The 12523-nt window shown below is 36.3% G+C and overlaps 1 protein-coding gene across 4 annotated transcripts in view; it reads left to right on the top strand.

Moving 5' to 3' along the window:
• Window positions 1–450: 450 nt before the first annotated feature.
• Window positions 451–12523, top strand: part of tnrc6c2 (trinucleotide repeat containing adaptor 6C2) — a 70125-nt gene continuing 58052 nt past the window's right edge. For 2 of the 4 annotated variants that reach the window (XM_073954074.1, XM_073954073.1), the window contains exons 1-2: window positions 451–1108; window positions 2819–2925. The gene's annotated coding sequence lies outside the window, so the exon portion shown is untranslated. The remainder of the gene's footprint in view (window positions 1109–2818; window positions 2926–12523) is intronic. The other 2 variants (XM_021474088.3, XM_021474086.3) reach the window with 1 other exon arrangement.

Below are 12523 nucleotides of genomic sequence, written 5' to 3'. Positions count from 1 at the left end.
TATGTATGTTGTATTATTTAAACAAAATCCGCCTTGTTTTCTTTCTATAACCTTTTCTTCCCCGCTGCTTTGTCTCGTGGGAAATTACAACAGAGGCTGGACCCTCCTGCGAGACTGTGCTCTGTTTCTTTCGTATTTCTCAGAGTAAATTCAATTTCAAACCAATTCTTTCGTGCGCTTTGCGATTAGATGGATGGACGGATGGTTAATTCGAACGTAAAATGAAAACACTAGGATTAAAAAAACCGTTTGAGTACTAAGCGTGCAGATGTCTCTGCCCTTCTAATTTTCTAAACACTAGCTATGCTTTGAAACCTTTTATAGTCGGTGCTCCGCTGTAAACCCAGCCTGCTTGCGTATTGGTTGGTTAAACGTCATATGGAAATGACTTGAGCTATGAAGCCCCGCCTATCCTTGTAGAGCTGCACGTCTTCTGTGTTTATACCGAACAAAATGGCTGCAGAGGCTTGATCTTGACCCGATGCTTTCAGCGCTCTCTTCGGACACTCCGCACTTATTCTTGGATATATGCGCTGTCGTTTTAAAACACATCTTTGGATTTCTGAACGCAATTGCAGCCAGACTGCTCGCTACACTGTTCGCTATCTTTAATTTTGCACTTTACTGAAGCAGCTCGCCTCGTATAATCTCATGACAGCAGCAGCTTCAAACTGCCCTCTTCTTCATTTTGCACCGTACGTTAGATCAAATGCTAATACTGATGACAAATGTATGTCACTGTACTTTACAAACTGCCTCGCCTTTTTAATGTGACGTTATTTTGTTCTATATTTTAATCGTGTTTGATAACGTATATGACATGTATTTTATTTCAATCATGCATGCATCTTAATCTCCATCAGAGCCAAAAGCTCCAAGTCTGCATAAATATTTTATAACAGACGTCTTTCGTTTTCAGTTTAAATTTTGCATTTCTTTTTATTCTGCTGCCTTTTTCTGGAGACATTTCGGAATCTCAGCTGCTCGTTCAGGACAGTGTTACTTTGTTTTACGGGTACTTTCGTGGGAAAAGGCCTTTTGTACCATTGTACAACATGCAACACTTTTTTTAACGAAAGCTGCCAAAGCTCGACTTGTGATCAAAAAGGTAAGTTGATACTGGCTGTGTGTGTATGAAAACCTTGCCCATTGACTCCTAACATAAATAAACGGTCTACAGGCTGCATTCGACCTTTTTCCAGTCTATAATTTATCAGTACCTTTTCATCATCTGCAAAGCAGGCTGTGAATTTAGAAACATTTATTTGTTGTGGTAATAGTTTAATTGAGGGCTGGTACTTGAAACTTGCAAGTTTTAATTTAGCGAATGGAGTGACCATTTAAGACGCTTGACCAAGTTACTGCCGGTTGAACGAGCCTGTAATGTGTTTACCTTTAGTTTCTTTTAGTTTAAGCCTCTGATAATTGATAACTTGATAATGTTCTTTCAATTTTGTTTCTAACTGTCGCTTAGACGTGTAATCTGTCGTTGCTTTCCTTTTTAGATCAAAATTAGCTTTGACCATTCTACACTGATGCTTATTTGTTTAGGTTTCTGTTCTTGTTAGCTCACCAAGCTACTAAAGTAAACTAACTGGGCAAACATAACTGTTTGTTTTGAACTATAATGATTGTGTTTTAAAATAAGAAACAAATCAGAACATGAAGTTAAAATAGATTTTAAAAAATGAAAAAGGGCAGATGCCCTTTATTCTTTCTTTCTTTCTCTCTCTCTCAAAATAATTGAAGATTGGTCGAATTATGTTGTGTATACTATTTATATAACAGGCATTTGATCCTTTTAAACATAGTTGAGACCTCCAATTTTTGTGGCCATATGGCTCTACATTTTTACAGTTTTAAATTTTTGCTGGTTTACTACAGCAGTAGAAATCCACAAAGTACTGTATAGAAATCCCTATAGGATTGTAAAGTATTTGCTTTTTTGATTAGTTAGCTCTACATTATATGTTTAAAAAATATAGTGCATTGTTAAAAAACAAAAACTGGTATTTAATTAATCTTATGAAATAATTTCCTCTATCTCTCTCTCTTTTCTTTTTCTCTATTTTCTAAAAGAACTAACCACAGAGTTATTAGAAAAATATCAATCTGTAAAAAAAATTTTATATTTTAAATGAGGAAAATATGGGCATGACCAATAAAAGAATGTGAGTGTACAGTATACAGCATACTTTGTAGAAATTCTGTGAATTAAACTGCACAACCCAAAAGAAATAGTAATCAAATTAGAAATAGCTAATCAAATAGATAAGAGCTCTTTGATTTAAAATCTTTGATTTTATTTTATTTTTTTTTTACATTTATTTGCATTTATAAGGAAAAAGCTTGCTTATGGATATGACAGATGTGAAATTGGCACTTTTGTGACTTTGGTAAATCAAATATAATTGTTTGAAAACATTGACCCAGACATTACAGTTTGTAAAATACAAGCTATACACAAAAAACCTAGAAAGGGTTTCGCTATTTTGCAATACGTGTATATATAAATATATTTTTCCTGCCATGGTTGACATTTGCATGGAAATGCTTATATATATTCATACATACTTTGAGAGAAAAAAAAAATCATTCTTTACTGTGTTTTCCTCTCTTGGAAATATAATGCCAGTGATAAAATGATTAGGCTAATTTGCTTAATTCATAACCTGCCTACTCTTTGAGTGTGTGTGCATCTCAGGCTTAATTATAAATCAGGGAGCTCCTATGCTACAATTCACCCGTGATTTATTCCCCACGCCACCTCCCATCCTTGTCTGGATCTAAGGATACACCGTTCCTCCTTTTACTGCAGGGGATTGGGGTCAAAGCTTGGAGGTGTGAGATGCCAGTGTTCAGCTTGTGTCAAGAAGGCAAAAAGGACAGACCTTTATGGATGAGCCGTCTTGCTCAAGCTTGAGGGTAAATACAAACCTCTGAACTGCAGAGCTCGTAAAAACTGATGGGTAGCTGGAGACGGGGAATCCCTTGTCTTTCATAGGATTCTCTGTGCATATTGCAGCTTTCTGTTAGATTACAAGCATCAATTTACAGCAGGATATAATTTAATCTTGTGGCTGTGCTTTGCTTGCTTTGTTAAAATTAAAGCACATTGCTCTTGTCTTCGAAGATTTCAAAGGCTGACAATAGCTAATTCTCCTTTAACCAGAGATGGGAGGTATTTTGGTTATGCAGTTATTAAATGTTTAAAATCTGGGTTAAACAGTGTTATGCTGACATGCTTCTGTTTGGTTACTAAATGTTTGGTATCTGACTCAGTTATTTTTCAATCAAATATTTTTGTTTGATACATTCAAAAGAAAAATCACCCCTTTGTCAAATTTAGAAAGGATAAATTATGAGGTCTTTTAGGCCTTATTTTTCTCAGTCATTACTTCATCACACTACAGCCCAGTTCATTTGAAGATTGAACCCTCTGATGTAAGGGACTGAAATCCTCTTGTCTGTGAACAGAGAATGGTTAGCAATGCAGCAGGACAGGATGGGGTTCGGTAAGGGAAAGAGTTGGAGAAGAAAAGATTTGTGTGTGTTGGCTGGTGTCCCAGAAATTGTCTCTGCTCTGCTTCAGTTTTTCCCCCCATTCTGTCTTATGATCTTTTTTTTTTTTTTAAGGTACATTGAAGTAATTCTTGTGTTTGTGGATGGTTTTTTTTTGTGTACTGATATGTGTTCTCACATTTAGATTTTTTTCAGAAATGCAGCTGGATTAGCTGGTTGTTTAAATGCATTGGAGAGAACAATTCATCAGCACAAAAACGCTTTGGTGGACACAGCCTCATGTTTCTTCTTTCAAGATTTTAATGTGATTATGGCTGTATTGTACAAATAAGCATCAAATTTATTTTATTTATCAATATATAAATACTATTTTTGCCTGTGTTGTGTTTTGTACCTTTGACTGGCTGTAACAGGCACTTTAAATGAAAAAAAAAAAAAAATTATATATATATATATATATATATATATATATATATATATATATATATATATATATATATATATATATATATATATATATAAATAATTTATTTATTTATTTTATTTATTTATTTATTAATTTTTTTTCTGTGAGTGGCCTCTTACATTAACTGCAGTTTAACCTTCATGATGAAAAGGAGAACTATTAGAGGATTGTGCTGTCTCTATTTCATGGAGCGTTGTGTTTTGGTGTAGCACCTTATCTGATTTCATTTTGAGAAATTTATTCTGAAAAGAGCTGGTACTGATGTTTGGACAGCTATAGTTTCTATGTAGTATTGTGTAGCCTCAATTCCACCTCAGTTCTATATACCTGGGGCCTCATGTATCAACGCTGTGTATGCACTAAAACTTTGCGTACGCCAGGTTTCACGCTCACGTTTGGATTTACTAACGATGAAATGAACATGGGAATGTCCGCAGGTCCACGCCAACTTCATGCCTGGCGTAAGCACATTTCTTGTGATGAAATCTGATGTAGTGGGGGAACAAAAACAATGAGTTCATCAGAAGCTGGATTCCAACCGGGTTTATGCTCGAACTTGTCAAATCATGTTGCCATGCATTTTACGAGCTACGCCACTCATGCTGTTAAAGCCACTACAAAATGTTACACCTTTACATCACACTATTTCTGTTTTAATTCACTCAGTGCGATGTTTAGACCCAACTGTCTTAACTTCATCAGCTAAACTCTCCCACTCTATTTTTTTCTTTTGTTACTAAATTCCGGAGAACAAACTTGCAAATAACACCGTTCTTCTCCGGTCTACCTCCGAAAGCAGCGCCTCCAATTCACATTCTGTTCAAAGTTTCTCTTTTTGCTTGCTTTTGCCATTGCTTTTTCGTTGTGTTTTGCCAAAGTAGAGTCATTAGCATATTAATACAGGGGAGGAGGCTGGGAGGGGTTTTACGCTCGTGCATGTTGCGCTCAGTTTCACGTTCATTCACATGTACAAAGAGAATATGCGTGGGATTCGGCGTACGCAGTGTTTCATACATCTGAATTTTTTTCTGCGTACTCACATTTACAGCTTTGTGCCTATGCAATGTTTTAGTATGATTTCAACGCAAGTCTTCGTACATGAGGCCCCTGGTGACTTAAACATGACATGGTTAGAGCACAACAAATGGCATACTCACACTATGCTTTTTACGGTAAAATTTTACTGTATTGATTTATATGGATTTTTTTCATCATTCTTACTGTTCAATAAACGCAAACTGTGGTAGATTATTAAAGACACCAACCCCTCACTGCACGACTGCTGCACCTTTAGCAAACCTCCTAATTCCTGCAGCACGAGGACTTTATGATTGTTTATGAGTGTCAAAAGTGGTGGATCTGTTCGGTGAAATAATTGACTGCATGTCACTGCATCCCAAACGAATAAAACGATATAAATTAAAAAATCTCCTTTATGCTAAGCGAGAGCGCTTTTCTACTGAACAGCGCATCATTGATGACATAAGCATGCCCACCCATGCCTGAATGTAATGTGAGTGCAGGTTGTCAGGGGAGACGGGAGGGCGGACAAGCGTGCTTTAGCCGTGTTTAAGGCAACTGTACATAGTGTGAGTACGCTCAAAGACTCTTAAATAGCTTGTGCATACCCTTAGGTGATTGGTTTCCATTTGTCTACAAGTTGATGTAAATAAATCAATTGCCCAAAATTGTCTCAATGTTTGCTTTAAGTTACTCACCTCTATGTAATATGGGGAGGGTAACCTTACGTTGTTAAAGCTAGGTGGCAATTCTTAGTTTTGTCTGAAATTGTTTACTTTAGATTAAATCAATGATTTTTATTTTTTTTTTTTCAAATGTCTAAAAGTTGTAGTTGGTCTTATAAAAACAACAGAAATCATTAAACAAATCATTTTGATCACATTTATTAACCAAATTAACTAATTTGTTTTTGTTTTGGTGAGCACTAAATATTTTTGCTTCCAATCAAATGCAGAAATCTAAATTTAGTCAACAGTACTTTAATTTGTGTGGTCTACATTTATTATACTTTTATGATGCATTAGGTTATTCTAATGCTTTACAGGTTGTCGTGCACATTTTAGAATGTTGTTCAAAATGTTGTTGATGTTGTTGTTGTTTTTATTTAGAGGTTTAGCCATTTGATTGGCTTCTTATAAAATCTGGTTGTATGTGACAGTTAATCTTTCTAAATTTATTAGTTGGTGCCCACCGCAGTTGTACATAAACTTAAAGGGCCATGAAACCCCCTTGTTTCAGCAAGGTTTTTTCACACCTCTACTTTGGAAAAAGTCAGGAAAGTGGGCGTGTCCAGCTCTGTTTAGGGGGGAGTGTCCGAGGAGTAAAAGATAGAAGGTCTTTAAAAATTTGCATAAAAATGGGAGTGTCTGTTTTGATTTTCACAGAGGCAAAACACACAAAGACACACACGCACACACACACAGAGGGGAGAAAGACAGTGACTGTTTACATGGACATCAATAATCAAATTATTTGACAAATTATTAAATAGTTTACTTTAACTGCAGTTTGGCTCTTTGATTCAGGAATTTCATTCATGCCCCTCGTGACAGACTAGATATTTTATTGGAGGAACTGCTCTAAGCATGTATCTTTCATGCAATGTTTGTTACTGCACGATGAATGAGAGGAAAAAACAACAGAAATTTACCAGAAACTTAGATGCACTCAGCAGGTAGCGTCAGAAAGCCGTGTGTGTTATTCCTGTCACAAAATGTGGCAAAAATCCTCGATGGAAAGTTTGATTTTGATGCTAACATGTTTACTCTCTGTGTAATAGTTCGATACGAACTAACTTTGGCATCTGAATAAACAAACAAAGACCACTGGTCGCTCACTTACCAAATCCTTAGACACAGGACCATCAACAGAAACTACAGCCGCATCTTTTTTAAGAGGAGACGAGCAGCAAATCCAGATCTCACTATTTCCAGATGAGAAAAGCTCTCGGGTAAACAATGTTCCTTGGACACGTATTGTCGAGCGTCGCGTGCACTGTAATCCACACGTGAGTCCAGCTGCGCTCTCATAGAGAGAAAATGAAAACAAAACCTTCTCTGCAGCAAATTATAAAAGCAACACCGCATGCTTGTTTTGGCAACACAACGTGTCGTCTCTCTGCCGTCTGAACACTGTATCAGGTACAAACAGTCTTGGAAGCTATCATGCATATTAATGAAGTTGCAACACATACAAAATAGAGCGCGCTGATTGGTTTGAACCAAGTCTTGCTCATGCATTAATGCAGCTCACTTGGAGATGTAATAAGGCACTCCCATGTACAGACGTCCAGTCTACACGCTAATATACACGCTAAGATCTCATGGCCGTGACGCAGCTTCAAAAATTAATTTCAAACCGGAAGTACGAATTTGCTCGAAGTAACGCAAAAACAACCAATTTTCACTTTTTAGTGAATTATATGTGTCCTAATAGTGTTTATAGCAGCATGGGACACGTATACGACTGTCAACAGCTCAAAACATGTGTTTTGGTGTTTCGTGACCCTTTAAATTTAGCACATATGAAATGTTAAGCTGTTTTTTGTAGGTTGTAGTTTGAGAAAGCCTTTTGATGACCCATTCAGTAATTCCCAAGAAAATCTACTGTTGCTAATATTTGGCATTAAGAAGGCCATAGGTTCAGTGTTTTCCCCTCCTTTTCTCTTTAGTGTGCCAAAAGTCCTCGTTAGCACACAAGCCTCTGCTCAAAACCTCTACAAGTTGGATATATAAGCCAGACCAGCCCACCCCAAAATCTAGACCCTTAAGTGTTTTTCTGTTTACCTCTGCACTGTAGGTCCTCTGGTAAATACATCCCTTGAACCTCTTAAATTGCTTGACCTAAGTATATTCTAATACTTGTACAAAACTATTCATTTGATAAGATTCATTTAAATGTTTTTCCGTCATCATTTTCAGTCTTAATTAAGTTAAATTTTTTTAGTTTTAAGTGTAAGATTTGAATAAGCTTAGATAATTTGATAACTTGACAAATCTCAAAGTGAATGCTCTTTATCAGTGCAAATGACGGTTTCCATCATGTAAGATATAATTTGAAAAGTCTGGTACAGTGGTCTCATGCTTGCAGAAATAGGCATAATCTAAGTAAAGACTTTTGACCCACTGCATTTTTCATGGCCCTCATTTTGATTCTGTAACCAGATCAGCCCATGCTGTGGAGTTTTCACATAGAATTTGTTTTGTATCAGAAATATTATTTATTAAATTGACATGCATATAAAAAACATTAGTACAAAATAAACATTTCTTACAGCATTGCTTCAATTTTGTTTGATGCAAACCATAAATGTATTTTTCCTAATGTAACAAACTTTTTAGCAGATAATTTACATTCAAGCACATTTAAGGCTGCATGATGAAGAGAAATGTAATTCATTCATACATTCATTTTGTTGTCGGCTTAGGCCGCGTTTACACTAGTGCGTTTTAGTTTTAAAACGGCGTTTTAGAATGAAAACGATCCGAGTCCACACTCGCGTTTTACCCAGCGTTTCTGAACTGCTCTTCGTCCACACCAAAACGCTAAAAATGCACATCACGTGACCACACACACACTCTCAGGCAAGCGCTGCAGCCAATCTACCCAGATGAGAGCTCTGCTAGTCGGACTTCTCATCAAGCATCTCCCGCTGGATCTAATCTCACTATATTTATTAAACCTGATATTTCATTCATCTTGTTGTCTTTATCTAACGACATATTCCCTGACTTTGGTCACTGGAATCTATTACTTCTCAGGTAACGTGTTTTGGCTGAGCGCAAAGATAAGTTAACGATTAATGTAAGCACGTACATTCTGTGTATTGACTGATCGCTTGCCTTTATTTCCTATAATGTATAAACTTATTGTATGTTATACTTTTATAATGGCCATTATCGATTATTAAAACTGATATACAGCAAAAGAGAGGGTTTCGTATTTTCACTGAAATAGAAAGGAGGCAATTGTTATCGGCTCCGTTTTGTTATAAATATCCACAGTGAAGATGACGCTCATATATGCAGCACGGCGCCTCAACATTTCTGCTGTCTAAGTTGCTAATATTAAAATGAAAATAGGCAGTTTCTTAAATCATGTTTACATTTTATTGTTGAGAAAGTGAAACAACGTAGCCAGGGTGATGTGAATGAAGTTATAAAGTACACTGTTCCCTTTGAAGATTTACCCGTGTCCTCGGTCTGTTTTCCATATCAAACTGAGAAGAAGAGACTGCAGCCATGATCAAACTTGCGAAGTCTTAACTTACACGGAGAAGATGCGAGACTGAACTGTGTGTTAGGCTACTTAATATTGAGGAAAAGCCCCAATCAGAGAGGCGAATCTCAGCAGCCCCGCCCACGTTTTCAGATGTCTCCGTTTTCCATCATCCACACTGAGACGGAGCAGCAGCGTTTCAGAATGAAAACGGCCTCTCCAGCGTTTTCGAAACGCTCCGTTTTCGGCGCTCGAGAACTCCGGCGTAGTATGGACGGATGGCGTAACCGTAGCAAAACTTATGCGTTTTCAAACTAAAACGCATTAGTGTAAACGGGGCCGTAGTCTCTTTATTAATCTGGGGTCGCCACAGCGGAATGAACCACCAACTTATCCAGCAAATCTTATCCAACTTATCCAGCAGAAACCCATGCGAACTCAGGGAGAACATGCAAACTCCACACAGAAACACCAACTATGCCGAGGATCGAACCAGCGACCTTCTTGCTGTGACGCGAATGTGCTACCCACTGCGCCACTGCGTAGCCAAATGTAATTCATTGTTACTATTATTGTCATTTTAATCATCATTAATATTCTATAAATATTAGACATACATTTTGGAATTATTGAACACAAATATGAATGTCATCTCAGCATTAGTTAGATAGTTGTTTCTGTTTTTTGTTATTCCTAATTGATGTTGTTTACAAATACAATTAATCCCTTTAAAATACAATTTGCAATGGTGCTCATTCATTTTTGGTGGGTGCTCCTAAATTTTTTCTGGTGCTCCTAAATTTTTTTTGGTGCTCCTAAATATTTGAAGTTGGGAGCACTGGTGCTACCAAATAAAAAAGTTAATTTCGAGCCCTGTGATGGTATGATAACCTTGGATATAAATATCACGGTTTTACGGTATCACAGTATTGCGATATCTGTTCTAAAGTATATTCTTTTTAAATGTCTGGGTAAAAAACAAAACCTTTTTCCATTTTGTATATGTCATGTCAGGGTAAATAATTGAAATGAATTATGGAACCTTGCTGTCTTCATTTGTTAAAAAACACAGATTTTTGTTTACAATTTAAATCGGCAACATTAGAGATCTTTTCTGCTGGAGATACTGCTGTCCTAAAAATCTTACTCATACCTTAGGAAAGGTATAGCAGAAAATTCTGACAGTTTTAAAACCTTGAATTTTCCTAATTTCCTAATTTTTTATCGTCCCATGCCTACTCTATACTATGTACCCAATGACCTGTTTTAACTGAGAGGTACAGTTCGGCACACTTTTATATCCATTTCCACGGTCAAAAGGTACCAAATAGGGAACCATATCATTCCCTTTCCAAAGGCTACAAAGCCAACAAGGGTACGTGCAGCTAAACGCTATTGGTTTACAGAGAAACGTCACTAGCGCATGCACGAGCCAAGAGAATAAAAACAAAGTAAGCTGCATTTTTAAATACACAGCCGACACATTACACCATAATAAGCCGTTTAAAAGCGTGAGTGGTTTCACTTTGTTCAGAAAACTCACAGTCACTTCCCGTATATTTAAAATAATAAAGTACTTCAGCTCATGATAATAACGTCGATGTGATTTTTGTGGTGCTTTTGACAACTTCTTTTCAGAAACAGATGAACGTGAAAACCTTTGAAGTGCAAAAAACAAAGGCGAAGCCCCCCCCAAAAAACAAAGGGGCAAATTATACTTTTAAGCTAGAACATGAACAAACTGACATGTTTAATCATTATCATTACCTTTTGAACTATTATTAACTTAAAATGATCTAATTACTTTTTAAAAAGATATTAACGTTACATGTGCTGGTGAAGAAGAAGAAAAATTAGAGGTTTGTGCTGACTCTATATGTTTTGTATCATTTATGAATATAAATAAGGCCAAAATGCATGTTTTGGGTATTTTTGTTTTTGTAATTGGTAACATTTCAGACTGTAAGGCTCTGTATGTTTTGATTTGTTATATTTGTTTTTTATTTTATATAATCGTAGATGTTACAATACTATTTTGCATTATCATTGATCTGCAGCTATAATCAAATCATCTTTATAGAAAGGTTAGTTATTAACATTCAAGTAGGCCTGTTGATATGTATAAAGCATCTGTTTTGTATACGATATGTTAATGACCCGTATTGACATTGACGATCGAGAATGACATCAACTGCAACTTTCTGCTATTCAACACAATTACCAAAAGGGTACCATTTGGCCATACCATACTGAACCGTACCATTCAGTGGAAACGAGTCATTATTGATGTCAGGTATGCATCTGCTATTTGGTAAATTTGATTTCTTGATTGTTTATGAATCAACTAATTAGTTGGCAAATTACACATTTACCTGACTAATCATTTATGTTTGAACACAGTCCTTTTACCCTGTTATTATTCATTCAATTAGATTACTCTGTATCTTTGTTACCACATCTTCTGCGTCAGGCTAGTAATGGACTAAAGTCCACTTGAGATGGAGCATCGGGCACACTAACTGTATCTTTAGAGATCTGACTCTTGATATTGATTCAAGTTTATTTATAGAAAAGGCGTTATTTCCATTTAGGGGAATAAGATGTTTTTCAACTAACCTAGTAAGGGTGCCTGACCCATGTCTAATGGTAATGTTGTTCTAATCAACTGTAGATGGGAATCCATAAGCTTGGCATGCAAAAGTTTATGTATTTTGGCAGAGAACTTTGCATAGTAAACTCTGCTCTGGCTGAACACTGGTGCTAAAGATTCACAGCTGATTGCAGAGCCGGCTTTATAGTATATTACACACACGACATTCGCATGCAATTTATTTTTCTGCCCTAGTATGTGCCCATATGCCGGTCATCCATGCTGTTTGCTCTGCTACTCCTTAAATCATGACAGGTGTTTGCTTTTGCATCTGTCACTAATAAAAAATTCTGAACGGTCCTCTAGAACTTTGAGATGGAGAACTTAAAGACACTTTACTGTTGAACGATGTCTTTCTATTATCTTTATGACCAAAACGGCAATATTTGAAGATTTTTGATTTCCATTCGAAAAAAATCCAGAATGAGCACGTCTGTGTGTTTGTCGACATCACAGGTTAAAACATTTATGCAGTAAATATTGCATACTTTTAATAATGCAGCATTAAAATCACATTAATAAATGTTCACAAAGCTATCTTCACAATAACAGATGGGTGATGCAGGCAGCAAATCACTGATTCATTATACTAAAACAACCAGAAATTTAACCAAGAATCGTGCATGTAATATAAGTCTATTAATGGG

This window comes from Danio rerio, chromosome 6 (genome assembly GCF_049306965.1).
Source record: "Danio rerio strain Tuebingen ecotype United States chromosome 6, GRCz12tu, whole genome shotgun sequence".
In the NCBI taxonomy this organism is placed as follows: domain Eukaryota; kingdom Metazoa; phylum Chordata; class Actinopteri; order Cypriniformes; family Danionidae; genus Danio; species Danio rerio.
Note: the sequence above shows the minus strand (reverse complement) of the source record. Positions and strands in the feature narration are given on the sequence as shown.